The sequence below is a fragment of the Callithrix jacchus genome, chromosome 1 (assembly GCF_049354715.1).
Source record: "Callithrix jacchus isolate 240 chromosome 1, calJac240_pri, whole genome shotgun sequence".
Lineage (NCBI taxonomy): Eukaryota > Metazoa > Chordata > Mammalia > Primates > Cebidae > Callithrix > Callithrix jacchus.
The window spans coordinates 136427495-136450885 of NC_133502.1; the positions used below are offsets into that span (position 1 = coordinate 136427495).

Consider the following 23391-nt stretch of genomic DNA (forward strand, 5'->3'; position numbering starts at 1 on the left):
AGCAGCTAGCTAGGAAGCTGAGGGACTCCCCGAGGTACTTCGAATAGAGGGGCCTACACATCGCTTCGTGGACATAATACCCTCTCATCCCACCTTTCCTGCCCACTGCTTCCGTAACATTTCCCCTAAGAAGCTCCCGAAACTCACTTAGATGTTTTTAAAATGATTTTCTTCGGGAATTGTAATGCTTAGCTTTTGGAACTGGGTTGATTCAGGGTCTACGCTTATATTGTAAACTGGACGGTAGCAGGTGAAAGGCTCAGCTGGAGAAAGGGGAGGGATTAAAAGTCTGGAGACCCAACCCCTTTAGCAGCCATTTCCAAGGTTTTTCACCAGGAGTAGCTGTCCGGGTCTCTGACTAGCTCCTGTCCCAACTTCTTTTTCTTCCCTCGACGGCTGGGAGGAATCACTGGGTGCAGCACCGATGGGGCGCCCCAAGCAGGAGAGACATTGCTCTTAGAAGCGCCCCGGGTCATCCACAAGTCCCAGGAAAGGAGCTTCCCAGAAGAAGTTTGCTTTACCTGGAATGGGCCTGCGCTGCAGGAATTAATTGCTTACAGAAAGTAAACTTTTGCTCATTGTTTTCTGTGCTTTTTTTTAAACCAAGATTTGCATTTGTGCTCCGCGCAGTGTGTCTATTCCAATAGAGCACTACCATGCCTTTTCACGTGTGGGACAGACTGAGGATTGCTGAGGATTTCTCCCCTCTGGGGCTTCGTGAATATCTATGGCTTGGGATCTGCTAGCGGAAAACGCGAAGTTGCCCAGCTTGGAGATGGCGCCAGGTTCCTTTGCTCTGGTGCCGGGTGCACCGCTCTGCCACCCACCGCCAAAGTCTCCATCGAGAATCTCCTCTGAATCAAAGGAGCTCTTGATTGTTTCTCTTCAAGTCTGAAGGCGGTTGACTTTGCCGGGAACCGAGTACGTGAGCGCCAAACATGGAGTCACAGAAGTGAAGATTTAATACAAAAGATGAAACTTGTAGGATGACCTCTAGCAAGCAGCGCCACTCACAGCTCTGAAATCGATCCAGAGTATTCCACGGTGAGCGTTGCGGCTCCCAGGGGCTCCGGACCGGTGACTTCAGGCACAAGTCTGAATTTCAGGGATGAACCTGGTTGGATTCTGTTTGAGCCGACTCTAGCGGAGGCACTGACAGGAGCTGTGGGTTTAGGGGTGATGGATCCATGGAGGCTGCCACTTGAAGCGAGCCGACAGTTGGCGATCCCCTCCCACTAACTTGCTCAGCTGCTCAAGGCTGCTCACAGACCCACGCGTAAGGATTTAGAGTGTGTATCCAACGCCCAGACTTAACTTCTGGTGCAATTAAGAGAAGAGCTTGAAGCTAAACCGCGCAGCTTGCACAAAGAAGTGAATAATGAATTCGGTGGTGAGATGCTAAGGAATAAAAAGAGGCATTTTATTTGCGTGCGTATTAGTTTGCCAGGATTGAGTTTTTTGGTTTGATTTCCTAAAATGTATCTTTGACACTGACTCTTTTGCAGCCTTTCAAGAGGGAGATGTTCGGCAGTGTTTTGGAACCTGGTATGAATCTATACGTTGTCTGCTTGCCACAATGTTTGATGCTTCTTCGAGTTCTAATTCTTATTCCTAATTATTAAATGACTGTTCCTGATAATGAAGTGGGAATAAGAATTATAATAAAATAATCCCAACAAAAGGCCATCTTTAACTTATGATTTCTGATTATATCAGCCTCCAATTACCAATAAAATATTCTGGCAGACTATTGAGACATGAATTGCAGAGCTGTAATCAAGAGACTCACTTGATTCAAGAAAATTCAGAATTTAGAGCAGCCTGTTCTCCAAAAAGGTTCTGACTTGAAATTTCTTTCTTGGTTATGGTTGGTATGCTGGCCACTGTCTGCAACTAAAGTTTCTCTTTAAAATAAACATAGGTTATTCACACATTCATTAACTTTAATGTCTGAAGGGTGCCTTATAGTGGTAGGAAATGTAGAAAGTCATGTACCAGCCATAGCGAAGTCTTTTTCACTTGCTTTAAGTTTCTGATGTATGTGTAGGCAGTCGTGGTAATCCACAGCATAATATTCTTGACATTTAAGTACCCTAAAAAAGAAGAGCACCTGTAGATTTCTGTTTCCTGTTCAAAAAATGGATAGGGATCACCCTTTTCCTCCCAGCCTTTTACACTTTGCTTTTATGGGGGAAAATATTTAACAAACATGGACAGCAAACCTCAGGATCAGAGGATATATCCACTCTTGGTACTCTTAGATCTATCTGTAGAATTGAGAATAAACTATTGAGACTCAAAGGTACTGTCAGATTCAAGAGCCTTATTTCACCACCAAATTAAAATAACTACAGCATTGTTCCAGTGTTGTCTATGTCTTTATATTCTCTGATAACTGAATTTGAAATATATACTATCTCTTCTGATGGAAATATCTTGATCCTTTTCCCTCCTTAAGATCCTTTCTCTACAAACTGCCATTTTCAGATCACTTTTTACTTCTCTAGAGCATAGCATTCAATCTGTTGGTGTATTTTTTTTAACATAGATAAAAGCTATTTTTTCTTTGCTGATATGCCTTTGCTACTATACTGTCAGCTCTTAGAGGAGATATGTTGTCATATACATTGTTGTTCCCCAGCATCTACACAGAATCTAGTACAGAATAAAATAGATGCATATGGTGATGATAATGACGATGATGAAAGCTACCATGTGTTAAGTAATGACTAAATATTGTGAACAGGATATCAGTTGATCCTGTTCACAACCTGCCTACCTAAATTTTATGTCCTAAAATTACAGGGAAATTGAGACTTATGTGAATTTACCTAAGGTGATAAATCTATTTTGTCACAACTGAGTTTGTATGGAACCTATACAGTATCCATCTGACCCTGAAGCGTGCACCATTAATCGTTTTGCTCCATTCAAATAGATGAGTTCCCACATATTCAATTATTCAAGACTAAAAGGAATTTATATATTTGTAATGCTAAATAAAGGAATATGGCAAATTTAAAAATTAGTTCCTTACCTCTTATGCAATCAAGTCCATATCTGTTTGAGTGTCAAAACAGTGGAAGAGTTTACTTCTCTTATTGGGCTAAAATAGGAGAATGTCTTCTTGGCATTATTACCATGGGAATGACAAATGCTGAGTTACAAGTTTCCTTTGAGAGAGTGGAATCGGGCCATTGGGAATTTTATGGATATAGAAAACTTTAATTGTTTATTTCCATGTTGATGCTCTTATGTAAAACAAAGAGGATGCTATATTATAAACTCTCAGTTATGTAAAATGAATAAATTCTACAGACCTATTGTACAACAGTGTTCCTATAGTTAACCATACTGCATTATAAACTTACAAATGTGTTAAGAGGGCAGATCTCATGTTGACATATTGCAACAATTTAAAAAATAATAAAAGCCTCAGAACACAGACAACACTGAATATAGAATGAATGACATAGGAACATGCCATAGCGATGTGTTATAGTTGTCAATTTCAACAGTTCATATTATAAAACATCTTTTAAACCTTGGATCATTACAGTACAAATACAGAATATCCATATCATGGAAGTCTAAGCTGCTATGGAAGAATGAAGAAATTCTCCTTAATTCGTATAAAAAGTTCTCCACGATATTTTTAGGTGAAAATTCCAAGGTAAAGCAAGGTGTTTTCTCCAAAAATTAATAAAACTGGTTGGGGCCATGGTGTAAGTGGGCAGATGGTATCAAGGATAGAGGTTAGACTTTTTATGTTCTTTTGATTTTGGAGCCATGTGTAAGTTTTACCTTATAAAATAAAGGAGTGCCTTTCAGGGGCTGCATGGAAAGAAGAATATAACAGATGTATCTCCTCCTTTTACTTTAAAAAAGTGTTCTTTGTTGTTGTTTTTTAAAAAGATAGGTGAAAGTTGTGAAATAACCTGGCCTGCAATACATTTGCTCATTTACTCCTTTCACCAGAGACAGACCTTGAGGGAAAGAAGCAAAAAGGGGTTTCTTAGTTCAGTTCGGATTACCATAACAAAATACCATCGCAGGGGTAGCTGAAATAGTAGGAATGTATTTCTCACAGTTCTGGAGTTCTGTGAGAAACATTTTTCACAGTTCTTAGAAGGCCAAGATTAAGATGCCAGCCAATTTGGTTCTTGGTGATGGCTCTTTTCCTAGCTTGCAAACAGCTGCTTTCTAACTATGTCCTCACATGGCCTTTTCTCAGTGTGTGTTAGGGGGGAGAGAGTAAAAGAGAGATATATGTAATCTAATCCACAGTTTATATGTCAACTAATCCTATCATGAAGGCCCCACTTGCATAACCTGTATAACCCTAATTACCTCCCAAAGGTCTCCTCTCTACACATCACCACATTAGATGTTAGAGCTTCAACACATGAATTTGGGGTGGGAAGAAGGCACAACATTGAGTCTGTAACAAGTTAGCAGGTCTAATCTCCTTGTCAATTCTACCTCCCCTGAGGAAATAAACTAATGGTATTTGTTATAAGGAAGAGGGATGTCTTTGTGCCTTAGCAGTATATCTGACTAAGGATTACCTATGATAGACAGAAGCAGAGTTTATAAGGCATGGCTTCCTGGAGAATGGCATATAGTGTGTCCAGTGCTGGGCTATAAATTGGAGATGTTTTGTAATTGAAGCACTACCCACTGTGTGAGGAACCATGCAGGCCTCACTTGGAGGCTTTGTCTATCCTGGGCTAGAGTGATGTGACTTTGACAGGAAAGAAAGACCTAGAGAGCAATTATTTTGAAACTTTTGATAATCCTTTTGTTTGTACCCTTGAAATTATTTAGTTTAGGCTAATACTGCTTATGATCTCTAATTCATGTTAGTCTGATTTGAAAATTCATTCTTGAGAAATAGCTCAAAAATGACTTAATTCAAATAGTAAGCAAATTAAATGATATATTTTATGTACCAGAAATATTCTAGGATCACTAGATTTATTTATTAACTTAATCCTAACAACAAACCTAATGATCATTGTTATCTTCGTTTTATGGATGAAGAAATAGTCACACAAAAGCCAAATAGCCTTGCCAAGGTCACATTGCTGCTTCAGTGGTACAGCCAGGGTTTAAACCATGACTGTGTAACATTTGATCACAGCTTTTTAACCTACACTAGAAGGTTCTGTATTAACCATAAGCCCTGTTAGAACAGGGACTTGGATTTACTGTTCATCACAGGCTCACCAGGCCAAAAGTGGTACATGGAACCTGACGGGATATAAACCATGGATAGTGGTGAGACAACTGAGTATCCCAGTGTGCCACACACTGTGCTATTTGCATTATATATGTTACTGTATCGAATTTTCTTTCTTTCTCTCTCTCCTTTTTTTTTTTTTTTTTTTTGAGAAATAGCCTCACTGTGTTGCCCAGGCTGGAGTGTAGTGTTGCCATCTCAATTCACTGAAAATTTTGCCTCCTGTGTTCAAGTGATTCTCCTGCTTCAGAAAACCACCACTATGCCTAACTAACTTTTGTATTTTTGGTAGAGATGGGATTTCACCATGGTGGTCAGGCTGGTCTCAAACTCCTAACCTCATGTGATCCACATGCCTCGGCCTCCAAAAGTGCTAGGATTACAGACACGAACTACCGTGCTCAACCTTTTATTGAATTTTCAAAACAACTCCATGACTTTTATTATTATTCTGCTAATTGTCAACATGAAGTTGTTTCCTCAAAGTGTCACAGTGGTTCAGTATGGAAACAGAATCTCTACCCAGTACCATTATGCCACACTGCTTTTAACCTAAACTATTATTTTATGTGATAATATTGTGTTGTAGCTAAGTCACTTGCTTACATTATGTCATTATTCTAGTGTTCAAAACACATGCTACAACAAAATAAACAGAGATCAAACATGGAGTTGGAATAAATATTTTCCTAAGCAGTTGGAGTGTTTTGCTGAAGAAACTACTTAAGTGTCAGTGATTTACCACTTGCCATCCTCCTAATATAAGTGGGTGCCCTGGTGACTATTTCTGATATTTTTTTGACAAGGCAGGAAATCAGACAACGCAATATGGTCAGGAAAAGGATCATAAATGTTCCTTTCTTTTTATAACTTTTTATAACTTTGACCCATTTGATTTCTTACAAAAAAAGTGGTGCTTGTTTTCAACTCTCTCTTCCTTTGTCAGTCAGTGAATTCATAAGCCATCCATAAAATTTCAAAATGCCATTCTTTATTGCACATTGTAAAAATGAAACAACCAATAGAAAACTTTTACTTGTACCTCAGTTCAAATTTTCCTTTTCCTTAAATCTTCAACATAAGGCAGTGCTTGGAATGGCAGTTGAAAGATGACACGAGCTATCACCTAGGGGCCGGCTACTGATGAATTCACATACCAGACCAAGGAGCTTAAAATTCATATTGATGATAATGGGCAGTTTATAAGCAATTTATCTCCTGATTCATGAATCTCTGTGTCATGGTTAATCTTCAGTCTTTGGAGTTAGACCTCCTGGATTTGAATTCTGGCTCTGAGACTTGCTAGTTGTTTGAACTCCAAAGAAAATCAAGAGTACTTATAGAAGCACATAGGAGGGCCCTCTGAATCATTTTAGGGGACATATGAACAGAGGGGAAACATCAGACAGGGTAGTTCCAGGACTACTACCCAGAGGAAAATATTCTAAGCAGAATTGCAAAGGAAGACTTTTCAGAAGCCTGAATATGCAAACAAATAGGTTGAAAGCTATGCACAGTTTTCAAAAATGAGATAGGAGCAGGGGGTGGCAGAAAGAGAGAAGAGACAGAAAAATAATTTGTTATCATTGTGGTAACTGCAGACAGATGTTTGAGCTGAAATTTAAGCAATTACTAACTTCTAGTACCTAAGAATGTAATTATATTAAAAGAGCCTTTAAAGAAGTGATTAAGTAAATGATTAAGTAAAAAGGAAGTATTAGGTAAGTTTAAAGCCAATGTGCCTGGTGTCCTTATGAAAAGAAGAGAATAGGACACTAGAGTTGCCTGTGTCCAAAAGGTGGACCATGTGAAGAGGCAGCAAGAGGGCAGCCAAGTCAAATAGAGAGACCGCAGGAGGAAACAACCCTGCTGACACTATGGAATTAGACTTCTGGTCTCCTGAACTGTGAGAAAACAAATTTATGTTGCTTAATTAACACACTCTGTGGTATGACAGCTCTAGCAAAACTAAGAAGGGAAAAACAACTAATAGATGAGACTGGAGAAGTCAGCTTGAACCTTGGTGTGACATCAATAAGCTCATTCTCATAAGATCATGTCAGAGGAATAAGAATAAGAAGGAAAGGCAAGGACAATTAGCAATTAAAGATTTTTTCCTAAACTAAGACAGTGAGAATAGGCATGGAAAGAGATAGAAAAATTCTGGAGAGGTAGAAAAGACAGAAACCACAGAATTTATAGATGGATTTCAGAGTAACCGTGTAGGAGAAGTATCGAACCAAAAAATATCCTTTTACAAACAAGAAAAAAGGTAAAGAAAGGGACCCTTTCTGTTATATATTTTTGCTGGTGGATAGTTAGATGATTTAATCAGAGTTGGGATGACAAATACAAATGAACACATAAAACAGTCAAAACAAACATTAAATACCAATGTAGGAAAACAATATAACATGTGTCTTAAAGCAGTATGCAACGAGATACAAATGCTTGTTTAACAAATAGGCCTATAAACATGGAGAAATGGGATTTCCTAAACTGAAAGATGAAAAAAAGAATTCCTGAAGTTTGGAGCTGGTTTTGTAAGAATATAATATTTGAGAATGTGAGGTTGAATGAAGAAAGAGAGAAAATGAGTAAAATGAACTAAGATTTGTGAGGTTGAATATATATAAAGAGAAAATTAGTAAAATGAACCAAGATTTGTGAGGTTGAATGGAGAGAAAGAGAGAAAGTGAATAAAATGAACCAAAATATTGTGGGAGTATGTAAAGGATATTTGTACACTGGAAGCAAAACAGGTTGGGCAAACAGATTAGTGGAAAAATATAGCTGGAAGTGTTTTCAAAACTAAATTTGAAAGAGATTGTAGCGTCTTGAATTCTGACTTGCAGGTGGGGTTTTAATTATCTTGATTATATTGGGGGTAGGATTCAGTTGTCAGTAAGTTTGTGACTTGTGCACGATAGTACTTTATTTCTCTTGTAGGAAAGAAGTCTAGAAATGAGCAGTTTAGGGGTTATATTGTGTCATTTCAAGATTGTCCTATGCTGTTCTGCTCCATGTGGCTTCCATTCCCCAGGTCATTTTGTGATCCAAGAATTCAGCAGAAATGCCAATCATCAAAAAGAATAAGATGAAAGAGTGAAAAGGCAACCTCAAGGATGTCCCACACAAGACTTCTGCTAACATATCTTCACCCAGATTTTAATCATTTGGCCATGAAAACTGTAAGGCAGGCTGGGAAACTGTTCTTTTTTAGTCCTATGGCTATATGCCCAGCTGGTAAGTGGAGATCTCTTACTAAGAGCTGAAGAGAAAATGAATGTTCAAGGTAAAGGCTATCCATACTCTGTTACTGGTTATTTTTGGTTTAAATTCATTTTCTTAAAAGAATTATTTGTGTCTTATTATTGTTGTTTAGTTTCTCTGGATACTAGATGTTTTTACTTTTTATGTCCTTTTATTTCAAATTATAAACCTTTTTCTTCTCACTAAAACTCGATCTTACCTAAATAGTATCAAATATTAATGTATAGAATATTTTGGTTTTGCATGCTTTTGGCTTTGCATGTGTAATTTTTACACTATAAATATAAAAAAAATAGATTTTAAAATGTTTTCATGCACACAATATAATTATGTGAACAATGTAACCTGATGTCTGAAATAATGAAATCTTCATGTGACCGCGTCACTTAGTCAATAATAGTACAAAGTAGCAAAAAGTAAACTTTTGTCACCTTGAGAATTTATAGCTTCCAAAATATTTTAACCAGTAAGAAATTCTGTGATTTCCTTTTACATATTCCTGCACTCAAAGACTTATATCTCTTAATAGAACATAATTCTGAAGAAATTGTTGCTAAAATTCTATTCTAAAGCCATCAACATTATATAAAACGTCAGTGAAAAATTTCATTGTTAAACTGAATGTTGTATAACATGCTTCAACCCTCTTCCAGTTGACACTGGGATTTTGCAGCTTTACAAACATCAGGAAGACAAAGTATAGCTTCTGTTCCAAGAACTATACTGACTGTTAGATGAATGTGAGTCTTTCTGAAGGAGTGCCAACTCACAAATGTTCTTAGTGAGAGAGATAAAGCAACATCATGATAGATTCAGTTGCTGACTGTGTTGACTCAAGAAAGCAATTACCCACTTGCCCAAACAGGAAATTTTTGGAAGAAAAAAAAAGAATACATGGTGCAATTTTAGTTAATGCATTTTATTTATGTTTCTGGGATACAAGCTTTCTTGTGTGTTATTATTTATTAATTTATTTAAGTAGATACTAGTTTCTGTTGTATAAGCAATAGATATGGAAAGGGTCTTACTTGCTTGAATCTCCTGCCAAAGTTGATCAACAACATCATACAGACCATTTCTTGTCCCTTGTTTCTCAATAGATTTCAAATTGTTGAATTGCAACATAATCCACAAAGTCTTAAAGGGTAGGTGACCTAAGTGGCATTATGATTTGCTCTTTCTTTCTTTCACCAAAATAATAGTAAGACAACTTGGCCCTTCTAACAGTGCTTGAATTATTTCAATCAGGAATTGGCTGTGGAATATGAGACAGAAGGTGAGTGGTTGACTATGTGAAATAAAGAACAGTATAAATTATCCAGAAATTCATTAACTGTAATTATTTCTATTTACTTTTATTTTTTATTTATTGAGATGGAGTTTTGCTCTTGTTGCCTAGGCTGGAGTGCAGTGGTGCTATCTCAGCTCACTGCAATCTCTGCCTCCTGGGTTCAAGTGATTCTCCTGTCTCAGCCTCTTGAGTAGCTGGGATTAAGATGCCCATCACCATGAAAGGTTTTTTGTATTTTTAGTAGAGATGGGGTTTCACCATGTTGGCCAGGCTGGTCTCAAACTCCTGGCCTCTGGTGATCTGCTCACCACTGCCTCCCAAAGCACTGGGACTACAGGCATGAGTCACCATGCCCGGCTGACTGTAATTATTTTTTAGAGTTCTTAAATTATATGTATATAAGGTATAAAATTCAATGTTTTGACATATATATACATAATGAAATTACTACTCCCAAATAAAATAATATATTCATCTCCTTATATATTTACATAGTTACCATACATATGTATATGTATGTATACCATATATATGATAACTATGGGAGAGTGGGTAGAAGTAGGAGGGAGATAGGGAGATGTTGGTCAAAGGGTACAAAGAGTACAAAACTGTAGTTATGTAGGATGAAAAGACAGCTAATTCTTAAGCAAGATTATATGGTCCTTTCTTCTCTGACAGGAATATCAGAGAAGAAAATATAGGGCATACAGTATAAACAACATATTAATTTACATGCTTGATCTAGATAATTTAACACAATATCATATCTTTTCATTATTATACATTTACACACATGCAGAAACACAAAACTTTTTAATATTAATCGTTGGCTCTTGACAGAGCTCATCATTGTTCTATGAATTGCCTACTTTTTAAAAACTGTAATTACGTAAGTTTTTCTAAGAAGTAACAAGCAACATAAACCCATGACTCCTAATGAAACCTGGGATCTTGAAAATAATATATATCTAACCATATGTCCTCTCATCCTTTAATTAATCTATCTGCCATTCTTCTTCCAACATTTTCCTATATCCTGTGTTCATCATTTATTTCCTTTTTATGTTGTTTTCCTGTAACTATCTGTTCTAAAAGATAGTTTAGTTTTATTTATTCATTAAATTTTACATGTAGTGTTATATTGTGTATGTGCTGAATGATAGTTCTTCGTTAAACTGCTCTCATGTGAATATGACAATTCATCTGCTATCCCATAATGGACATTTAGGTGACTTCTACATTTTTTAATATTGTGAATAATTCTGTTATGAACATTTTTGCATGTGTCCCATGCTGTACATGTACAAATAGAAGAGCTGGATCATAGAGGATATGCTTCTTCGGCAATAGAAGGAAATTTTGAATTCCTTTTGAAAGTGTTTGTACAAATTAACATTTCTAGTAGCAATGTATAAAATAGCATGTGGATATACAACATCTCCAATATGAGGTTATTTTCAGATGTGTTTATTTTTGTAATCAAAAGGGTACAAAATAGTAACTTAATGTGGGATTTATGTATATGTTTGTGATCAATTATGATTCTCAACATCTCTATATGTTTGTTAGTCATTCTTATTCCATCTTCTGTGATGTGCCAGCACATGATTATTGCCCATTTTCTAGTGGATTGTTTGTGCCCTTATTGATTTGTAGGAGTTCTCCATATATTCTTAGATCTGATTCTTTTTTGTCAGTACAAACACAAAATTTTCCCATGTGTAATTCATCTCACCTGTTAATTTACCCTTCTTCTCATTTAATCTTTTGTTAACCTGAAATGATCATAATAAATGATCCAAATGCCAAAGGGAACTAAACCACTAAATGGGACAACTGCCACTCTTTTATCAGTATTAACAAAACCAATGCCACATCAAATATTGTGGTATTTTATATTTCATTTACCTGAGAGATAATTTTTAAAAAAGATTAGTGCTGTAATAACTAGAAATCAATCATTGCCAGCTGCCAACTCAAGCGGGAAACATGCATACATGCTCAAAATTTTCATGATTGGATCCATAGTTTAAGAATATAGCCATTATTACAACTCAATGATGTACCAACTCAAATGATGACAACTTTGCTTCAAATAAAACATCTTTGGAAAAGAGCTATGTTTATTACTTCTATAATACAGCAGACTATTGCTCTATCACTGCTTGTTATGATTAATTATATCTCCTGTGGTATAGCAACTATGTACAGCGAAATTTGTAAACATGTATAAGATTGAGTTATTTATCTTAACCATAGAAATATAAAACACAATATGTGGAGTTTCTATTTGAATGTAGAAATGTAATCTATCCTATCTTAAATCTTTTTCCTGGGCCAATAAAGCTTTGGTTTTTTTGAGAACTAGTCTAAAAAAATAGTGTACCAGTATTCTACCCCCCAAGAATCAATTGTTGATACATTTTAAGAAAATCTAAGATATACTACCCATATCTTGCCTTTCCTGCCTAAGATATCTTTTTCTATCTTCATGTGTCATGGTTTAATAATTACCTAGATAAGCAGTAATATCAACTTCTCATGAAATTTTCATTCTGTAATATAGATAATATTAGGATTTGTATTAATTTTATTTATTCAATGGCTTAAGATTTTAGGAAGTAGTTTATACATAGATATCAACAAAAGTAAATTTAAAAAACATGTTAAGAAGGGAAGATAATTTGTTACATAAATTCCAAATTCCTACATAAAAATTTAAAATTAGCAAACAGATTTCTCTGGCTTGAATACTTATGGTTCACTTAAATTAAGGAGTACTTCCTAACTCATAAAGAAAAGGGTTAATGTCTTCTCATTCTACCTTTGTTTTTCTGTTTAACTGTAATAACTTGTAATATCTATGCTTCATTTTTTTAATGTATTCAGTGAAAAACATTTTCTTTCTTTTTGTTTGAAAGTAACATGCTTCCCTATAGGAATGTAAATGCAAAAATATTTTCTTCAGATGTTCCCGCTTTTCCTGGCAGAGTTGAGCATGCCCACCACTGAGTTACAGAAGTAGGCATCTATTGTTATTCTTAAAATGTACTTTCAGATTGTACTTGCTTAAATGTCTAGTTCTTAGATTGGACTGACTCTTGAACTCCGTAAGGGCAGGGATAGTAATACATACATATTTGTTTCTCCAGTTCCATTTTAAATAATTTCTAATACCATTCAAAGTAGGAGGACCTCCCCTCAATACTTTATACTTTCTTACTTTTGCATTATTTATTGTGTATATGCTAAATCAACAAAATGGCAGAGCCTAAATATTATGGTATATTTAATTAGATAGACCACCGCTAGTGCCCTTACACATTTAGTGGGACAGAATGATGTTTCGTAGGCAGAGTTTATTAAAACTTTAGTAGAATTTGTGTGCAATAAACCTATTTTGCTTATAACTGACCCTGTCAAAATCTGAAAAAATTTATCAGTTTCTTCTTTACTTAAAAGTGTTCATTTATCTGTTCTCTTTTTGCAACAGTTTAATTATAACCTGTTTCTAATTGCCTCTTCACTTCTCTTTAGCTGTGTGGGTGCCTTCTAGCATCAGTATAGCTAGCTACATGCAGCAATGCAGCTTTAGGTGTAAAGGGATCTTAATTTGTTAGTTCATGAATTACATTATCAAAGTAAATGGAAATTAGGAAATGGTTTGCTTTGCCAAAAGGCAGCAAGGATGAACCATGAGAATTACAAGTTGGTTAAGAGAAAACTCAACCATGGAAAAAAAAAATAGACATTTTTTATGTAATGATTTTTAAGAAAATTTAGAAAGTATAGTCACTAATAATCAACATATATTATCTAAGAATGTGAACATACACATATTAAATAGGAGAAAGCCTGGTACATCAGGTGAGAACATAATAAAGATATATTTTACTTTCAAAAGTAATTCAAACGACATCCTCTGCGGTAAGATAGTGACATTTTGTTTGCATGCAAACTAGTGGTATCAGAATACTCAATGCATTTTTGTTAATAACTTACTATTAAACTGATGAGAGGGTGCCAGAAGTTGACGTAACTTTTTTTTTCTTTGGCTTTCCGTTTTATTCAGATTGCATCAGTGCCAAGGATCAAAACATATAAAGGATGCAGATGACACAAAGCTGGGAGACATTGCCAATAAAAACAAAGGTAGAATCCAGAATGAAAATGATTTGGTAATCTCTTCATTCCTATTGAAATTCAACAGGAATTTAAAGCCCAGACTGTATGCTAAAAACAACAAATACATAGAGAAGAAATACATTGGCAACTCTTTCACTGGAGGGGACATCTGTGTTTATACTGATTGATGATGTGATAAGGTTACAATGCATTTAATATAGTTTTAAAGTGTTTCAAAAGAAAAAAGGGAATCAGGTTTTACATGAAGTAATAGATACAGAAAATATGCTGCTATTCAAAACATATCTGAATTGTTTTGTTAAATTATCTGTTATATTTTTGGGTGTATAGTGTCAACGTCTGTCTCTGCAGAGGAAACTAGCCAGCATTACATGAGACTCTAAATCTCATGTCATTTGTGGAAGAGTTAAAGAGTCTCTTTCACCATTACAAATTATATGACACATGCACTAACTTTCTGAAATATGAATATGTGAAAATTCCATGGTAATAAAAGTTAATAAAAATGAAAGAGTTTCTTTACTGTAGGACAACTCAATTTTTGATGAAGTGCTTAATGACATTTTAAGGTGTTGATATAATGAAATATTTTCCCATATTATTGAACCACGGAATTCTGCTGAACTTTTTTCTTTTTAAACTCTGGTCAAAAAAGAATACACTGTAAGAAGAAATGATTGTTATAAAGGAAGTAACGAATTTGTTCTATGTCCTGTTTCAAAGGGATAACCAGGCAAGTTTAGGTTCAGTATAAGAAAAATAAAAGATATCTTTACAATGTATTCGAGAAGAGTGAATGACTACCTACAGGTAGGATGTAAGAAGAATCCACATGCAGCTGAGAGTGGGTGAGATGACCTTTGAAGTTAATGTCCACACTTTCAAAGGAATAAACTTTGCTCCAGAAAGCACTACCTACTGCCATCTGTAAAAGAGACCTCTGGAGATACCGTGATCCTAGATTTCGGAAGTCCTCAAGACCTGTGACTCCGTCTTCCAGAATATACATTGAAAGAGGCCAATTGTCCTTGCTTTCATTATGACCTCATACTATGTTGCTGAGACGGGAATAACAGGATGGTTGCAGGAGATTAGAAAATGTCAGGCAGCAGTTTCACATGACTAGTAAAATAGCTTTTTGAAATAGCTGCAGAAACTTTATGTTGATAAAACCCTAAAAACTCAATATGAACCAAGCTGGACAAGACCAAGTGGACTCAAGATGGCATTGGATTTGACCTAGACTTCACCTAGAACCTCATTACACAAATCACACAGCCACCAGTGCCCTGACGGTTCCAGGAACACCTATATTTGGTATAAAAATGAATGGTACTATGGTGCCACTTTTTTCCAATTTTCTAATTATTTTCATGGATATTCCACATCTTGGTAAAAGAAACTCATAAAAGTAGCAACCCCAAAACCTCTTGAGCATGACTCTCTTGAGTATGCCCACACTTCCTTTTCTTTTTCTTCCTTCCTTCCTTCCTTCTTTTTCTTTCTTTCTTTCTTCTTTTTCTTTTCTTTCTTTTTCTTTCTCTTTCTTTCTCTCTCTTTCTTGCTTTCATTCTGTCTCTCTCTCTTTCTTCTTTCTTTCTTTTCTTCTTTTTTGAAATGGGGATTCACTCTTCTCGGCCAGGCTGGAATGCAATGCGTGATCTCAACTCGCTGCAACATCCACCTCCCGGGTTCAAGTGATTCTCCTGCCTCAGTCTCCCGAGTTGCTGGAATTACAGGTTTGAGCCCCCAACCCTGGTTAATTTTGTATTTTCAGTAGAGACAGGGTTTCAACATGTTGGTCAGGCTTGTCTCAAACTCCTGACCTCAGGTGTTCCACCCAACTCAGCCTCCCAAACTGCTGGAAATACAGGCAGAAGCAACCACAGCTGGCCTCTTTTCTTGAGTGTGTACTTTTCCCTTTGCCGTGTTTTTACTTTCACAATTTACCAACTCATCCTTAAGTTTATTCTTATGAAGGTGACAAGAGCCTGGACACTGCTTCCCACTGCACTCTATTCTTTCTACACACGATAGCTAGAGTAAAATTTGAAAACTTTAAAACAGATTACACTATTGTCCTACACTAACCTCTTGCTATACTGGCCTTCATTCTGTTTCTGGATCTTCTTAGGTTCTTATTACTCTGCCTGGAGTAAATCACCCCAGAATGTTCTAATATCTTTACTGCATTCAGATCTATGTTTAAACGTCACCTCTCCAAAGGCCTTTCTGTTCTACTCTATAAATAGTAACTTTGCCTTTTTGCAAACTTCCCTACATTCCCCACTCCCAAGCCCAGGTCATTCTCTATGATTGCATTTTGCTTTCTTTTAAAAACATGTATTTGCCATGTTTTTGTTCTTTCTCCTACAATGAAATCAAAGCTCAAAAGGGCAGAGACCTTGTTGTCATTTTATTTATATATCGTAGGACAGTACCTTGCAGAACAAAATGCTAAATATTCCCTTTTTTTTTTCAACAAATAAGTATATAAAAGCATGGATCATTTTCTAAAATGTAATTGGGAGTTAGTAATAGATTATTTTTCCCTAACTATAAAATTACCAAAATGACACCATGTTACAGCCAAATTAAAATTGCTGTCATTAAGCTAAAACAAAAATATGTGTTCTTCAAGTCATTTTAAAGTAGCCTATATGGCACGTTATTTTTTTTTAATGTGATTCAGAATATAAAAGAGGTAGTTATTTACAACCCACATTGCAATAAGTTGCTAAGGTAACTACACTATGGCTAAAGCATTTCATCACTTTAATAATTGTATAGATTTTCAGTAAGCAGCACACACAACATATTAAGTAAGATGTATCATTGTGTAAATTACTTTAGAAACTGAGCTGCATAGCGCATATTTACAGGAGGTGCTTTTCAAGGACATTACCTCATAAGGATGAAAAACTAAACATGCCTAAATATTAATAAATATGCCATTCATAATACAAAGTTATTTTAAAATGCTTGTCTTCACAGTTTCATAAATTGAACAATGTACAAATTAATAATTTGATCTAGGATTTTGCCTAATGCGCTATGTCAAGGCTGAAAGCCGTCGAAGTGTCATTGTGAAGAGTTCTTTAGATTTTCTTACTAAAAACTAAAAAGCTTTCGTGCATTATTACCTAAGTGGTAGTTATAATTATAAACCACACTATATACACGAGAAAACTGGCTAAAGAGACTTAGGTGAGTACTTTCCTTAGACAATCTCACGACCTCAAAATAGAGTCAGTAACAAAGTTTGGTGGTATTATTCCTAGATCTGTGTTCTTAATCAGTGTGATATTGTGTCTCTCTTTTATTTACTTTCTTTACTAGAAACTCTGGATACAAATTATTATTTTCTTTAGAATGTAAGTTGTTAGAGATTCTGGAAATTTCCTGGACATGGAGTCAATGTACCAGTCAATATGATGAAGTAAGTCCACACTGCACTATGAATAGAGGAAGGGGAAAGGTCAGAGAAACTCTAGCAAAAGGCATTTTATGACATTAGCATCCTCTAGAAGTCCTGGTATTTGCATTGCCTGAGATTAGGTTTCCTTTGCCTTTTGAGAATTGACTTGACAGCTGTTAGGGTCCAACTGCTTAAGATCCATGCTCCAGTGACATTAGTACTCAGTCTGTTGAAAATATAGAAAGTATATGTCCCTAACAGGCCTCACATCATCTCATCTTATGCAGATGAGAAGTAAATAGTGCTGCATGTGTGCTCTGCCCAAGAATTTCTAGATCTGAGTTTGAGTTAATAGATTCCCAAGGAGACCAGGAACAATCACCTGGGAAGCTCAAGTTAAGGACTTAGATCATCCATCTTCCCTTCCAATTTTTTTTCAAAGAATTGATTAAAACAACAACAGGAAGCAGCAGCATTTATCTTAATTACAGTAACTATTTGGACAAATGTGACACTTAGGTATCTACATACTAAGGATGAAAGTTCCTAAAGTGACTACTGGTTAATCTTTTACTTAGTTCATTTGAATTGACATTAGATTTCTCAATGATAATTCACTGCATATTTAAAAATATAAAAGGAAAGTAAGCACAGGCTTTTGATTCCAAATGAAAAACTTCTGGAGCTCACTTCTAGCAAGCAATTTTGTAGATGTTAATGTTCCTCCAATATCTAAGGTATCTAAATAATATTAGCAATTATCTTTTGTCTAAATAGCATGTCACAATTTTCCAACACAGTGATATCCATTTTCTTACAGGATTTTCATAATTCTTAAAGGTAGTATTTTTAATTGACATTTTTACCCTGGAGAAAACAAACTCAAAGCCAAACTTGTAAGTGGAAAGGCTAAGACTGATCAGATTTTCTGACTGGCCTGCTTATGTGTCTCTGGAATTTCATTGTAGTTCCAAAAATTACTTAAGCAGTTTCTTTTTACCTAGAGACTTCAGCTGATTTAAGGGACAACTAAGTAATCAATTGATCTGTATTTGCTATATAAGATGCATCATAAATATAGCAGTCTAGTTGCATTTAGTAATGAACAAGTGGCAATGGATTAAGGAAAAATGGAGTCTCACCTCAGTAACTAAACTATGCAACTTTCAGCCATTCATGGCCTCGGTATCCTTACATGTAAAATAAAAAGGGAAAACCAAATGATGTCCAAAGCCATCAATAACCTACTTTTAAAATTATGATGTAAATTATAATACTTGATTATTAGAATATTGCACAATTTTTATATCTTAATGTCTTTTCAGAGCAATTATACTAGATATTTTTCTGGAAGCTGGAGATTTTTATTTTCCCACAGAAACTCTCTCATGTTCTCAAAATTTCCAGGATTATAATAACAGAAGTAAATTGTTGCATAATTGTATAGTAACAAGAATTGTTGTCTGCTATAGAGACTATAAATTCATAGGTTTCTTTGTGAGATATTTTTACATTTTGAAAACCTGATATGAGTCACTGTATGTCTAGATATAAATGATTTGATTTTGATGAAAGCAGAGACAGTTCAAACAGGGATATTAACTTTTTGTTTTGGTTTTTCTTACTGACTGAGGAATGCAAAGTTTTGGTGACTCAGGTTAGTCTGTAAAATAATATATTAGAGCCAAATATAAAGACAAATATAAGAGGCATATACCCTTCATATGTCTTATGGCAGAGCACAAATGCTCACTTGAGTTTTGGAAATTTAATCAAAACGAATTGAACTACACAATTCTGGAATATTCTATCAATTTAAGACTAAAAAATAAATTATGAGTTCTATTTCTAATATTTCTAAGTGATGTCTATATATTCACCCATCCACCACCTACATATAGAACTTTCAACCATGCTATATGCACCTTGACAGTGTCAACATTCTATGTAAAATTTTAGGAAGAGCATACTTCGTTCTCATGAGTACTTTTAAAGAAGACCTACTAATTTTTTTCAAATTGTACTTTAGGTTCTGGGTTATATGTGCAGATCATGCGGTATTGTTGCATAGGCACATACATGGCAATGTGGTTTGCTGCCTCCATTCCCCCATCACCTATATCTGGCATTTCTCCCAATGTCATCCCTCCCCAATCTCCCCACCCCCTGCTGTCCCTCCCCTAGCATCCCCCAACAGACCCCAGTGTGTAATGTTCCTCTCCCTGTATCCATGTGTTCTCAGTTTTCGACATCCATCTATGAGTCAGAACAAGCAGTGTCTGGTTTTCTGTTCTTGGGTCAGTTTGCTGAGAACGATGGTTTCCAGATTCATCCATGTCCCTACAAAGGACACAAACTCATCATTTTTTATGGCTGCATAGTATTCCATGGTGTATATGTGCTACATTTTCCTTGTCCAGTCTATCACTGATGGGCATTTGAGTTGGTTCCAGGTCTTTACTATTGTAAACAGTGCCACAGTGAACATACATGTTCATGTGTCTTTATAATAGAACGATTTCTAATCCTTTGGGTATACACCGAATAATGGGATTGCTGGGTCAATTGGAATTTCAATTTTTAGGTCCTTAAGGCATTGCCACACTGTCTTCCACAATGGTTGAACTAATTTACACTCCTACCAATAGTGTAAGTGTTCCTCTTTCTTGATATTCTCTCCTTCATCTGTTGTCTCCAGATTTTTTAATGATCGCCATTCTAACTGGCTTGAGATGGTATCTCAATGTGGTTTTGATTTGCATTTCTCTAATGACCAGTGATGATGAGTATTTTTTCATATGTTTTAAGGCCTACTAATTTTATGTATTTTGTGACACTTTGGCATAATATTGTTGAACAGGAAGGATAATGCCAAATATTAGCAAAAAATTTTACTAATTTCTTTGTATCCCTAGAACCACATGTTTAAGTAGCATAATGAATATAGAAAATGATTGTATTATAGTGGAAAGAACACTGGACATGAAGATAAAAATCCTAAATTTGATGTCATGTGTACATTTCATGAACTTCCTTTATAGTCTTATGTAAAGAATATTATATACACCTCACGAGTCAGTTCTGTGTATTAAATAGAAAAAAAGTTAACCCTTATACAAGACAAAGCTATCGACAAATACTGAGTATTGTTCTTAATACAGATACAAGTATAAATAAGACATAAGAACCTCCTAAAAAACTCCTCTTTACATAAAAAAAAAATTCAAATGCTATTGATCCTCCTCATCTGTGTCTTTTTTCCATAGGAAGGATGGTTCTACAAGTAGAGGAAGATAAGCATCCTGATATTGTTTCATAAGTCCCAAAGATAGAAAAGTCTCCATGGCTTGGTTTTCATTACAGAATTGTATATACATAAAATTTTTCTTCTTAAAGTATTGAACACCAATATTGTGTTAAATGAGAGAATTCTGATTCTCTCAAATGGTCAATTTGATACAGAATATGTTTAGCACTATGCCAGGAAAAATCAACAATAATATAAAACTAATTTGTAGCAACTGCAGGTGTTCGTGGTGTTCTTACTATAGCCAATGCCAAGCCAACAGTTTGCCATCAATGAAAGTGTAGTTGGGAAGAAAAAATTTGGGAGAAGATGATGAACAATTAGTTATCCAACCCAGTGCAACCTGGCTCCAGCAAACACCCAACTAGCAGGCCACTTATATTTATTTTGGCATCTAGTTATTTTAACCAAATACAAGAAGAATCTTAGAGGTGCTTATATCTTGCTTTTATTTATATAAGCTCCTATTATATTTAAACCAGAAATGTCACCTATTTTGTCACATATTTTACGGGGAAACTGAAACATTTAACACTACCAAGTTAAAATAGTTTTGAATTTAAAATATACTTCTCTTTCCTGTTTTCTCTGTTCCCAGAGAAATAGCAAGAAATTATTTGACTGTAATTCTAGTTTCAGGATTGCTCAGAAAAGAAGGCAGCAAATGATAGAAGACTGTCTCAGTTTTCACTGTAGATTCTTTATTGAGGAAAGTTAATTCTCAATGGGTTATGTCAGCAACTGCATGAAATACATAGAGCGAGACACAAAAACAACATGAGGCAGTATACATCTCACTCTGTTGCCCAGGCTGGAATGCAATGGCACAATCTCAGCTCACTGCAACCACTGGCCCCAGGCTCAATTGATCCTCTGAGGCAATATATCATGTTACTTCCCAAAGCCTATAAATATGATCCATATTAATGTCACTGTTATCAGTGAGGTCTAACATCTTTCTTTATAAGACAAATGTTGTATCCCCTGATAGTGATGTTAAAATAAATAATGAAATCAACATATTAACAATTATATTTGGTGTATAAGACACTCAAACAACAACAGAATTAAGGTTTAAAGAACATTTTGAAAAAATATCTTAGCTAGCACTTGCAGTTCTGATCAAGGAATCTCAATTTCATACGAAAATTCCTATTAGTTTAGCTAGAGCTTCGTGACATGTGGTGTGCAGACCAAAACACTGGACTAGGAAAAAATAAATTCTGTTTCTAAGGCTGGTTCTAATGCTGCCACCAATAGTCTATGTGATTAGATCATGACTAGTCTCTTTGTGCCTTTCTCCTATTGTAAAATGGCAGAGAGGGAGTTTGACACATTCAAGTAGTCTTTCCAATGCAATGCTTCCTAAATTTATGAATCATGATGTTTACTGACAAATGTCCTTCTTTGCAGCTGAAATTAAAATTTTTGGATTTGTAAATAAACATTTTAAGTTGTATTTTTCTTTTTTTTTTTTTGCAGTGCCCCAACTGGCAATATGTTAGAATTCATGTAAATGCCTAAACTACAGGGATGAACTGTTAAATTACATAACCCTTACTTGGTTCCAGGATAAAGTTGCCATCCAATGCACTGTTTTTACCTAACTGCTAATTACTAAAAAGAAAGAAGTCCTAATTTTAAATAGATAATTCAGTGAAACCTTCTACTATAAGCTGAATTGTGTCTCCCGCAAATTCATATGTGAAGCCCTTACCTCCAATTTTGTAGTATTTGGAGAAACGGCTTGTGATGACATGATAAAGGTTAAATGAAGTTGTAAGGATGAGGCCCTAATTCTATAGGGCTTGTGCCCTGATAAGAAAAGAAAGAAACACCAGAGTTCTCTCCTTTAATCATTTGATGACACAGTGAGAAGGTGGCTTTTTGTAAGCAAGGAAGAGAGCACTCAGCAGAAACCAAATAAGCGGGCACCATGATCTTGGACTTGCCAGTCTCTGGAAATTTGACAGAATAAATTTGTGTTTTTAAATCACTCAGTCTACGGTATTTTGTGATGACAGATTGAGGTAACTAGTGCACTTTCCTTTAATTTTTTCATTTTCAACATTATGAGGCCTCAGTTTTACTTTTTCCAATTATTTTAATAATTAAACTTCCATTTAGTTGTTTATAGTCCTTAGAGTTTTCTATTTGTACTTTTAAAATGAATTTAGTCAGAAAAAATATACATTCTACACATTCCTTTCTTCTTTTTTCCCTTCTGAAGAGTTATCATGTTCACTTATTCTATCTGCCTATCTACTATATTTTCTTTTTTTTCTCTTCTCTTAATTTTTCTTCCTTACTTCCCTAATTCAGATTCCTTTATGTTTCCTAACTGGACTGTCTCAATAGCCTCCAATTTTTGCTTCAAAATGGCCCTACAATGAGCTTCTTCACATCTACATTTTTTTAGTAAAATTTTTCAATGGTTCTTGGACACCGATAAGATAAAAATCTCAAACTTCTGCACGGATCTTTAGATCCTTCATGATCAGCCATTGCTTCTTCTCTTTGCTTATGTTGTTGCCTTTCTTTGGAATATTTTTCTACAATTATTTACACATCAAACAGTTCCATATCCCTCAAATGATAATATCAAACACTTAATGCTATTTGTTAGATATTGTCTAAATATTTTATGTGTATCAATCTATGTATTTAATCTCACATAGAAACTCATGAGGGGTTTTGTAATAACTATCCTTACA

The 23391-nt window shown here is 35.2% G+C and overlaps 1 long non-coding RNA gene across 5 annotated transcripts; it reads left to right on the forward strand.

The window, feature by feature from the left end:
• The first annotated feature begins 311 nt into the window (after positions 1 to 311).
• On the forward strand, positions 312 to 22673 carry LOC118152398 (uncharacterized). 5 transcript variants are annotated; one of them, XR_004741200.3, is made up of 4 exons: positions 312 to 1836; positions 8286 to 8488; positions 9616 to 9660; positions 13879 to 22673. It is a non-coding gene; the product is annotated as an uncharacterized LOC118152398 (long non-coding RNA). The 5 variants fall into 5 exon arrangements; XR_004741242.3 differs by lacking the exon at positions 9616 to 9660 and adding an exon at positions 12728 to 12827; XR_004741191.3 differs by having other exon boundaries at positions 8286 to 9660.
• Positions 22674 to 23391: the final 718 nt, after the last annotated feature.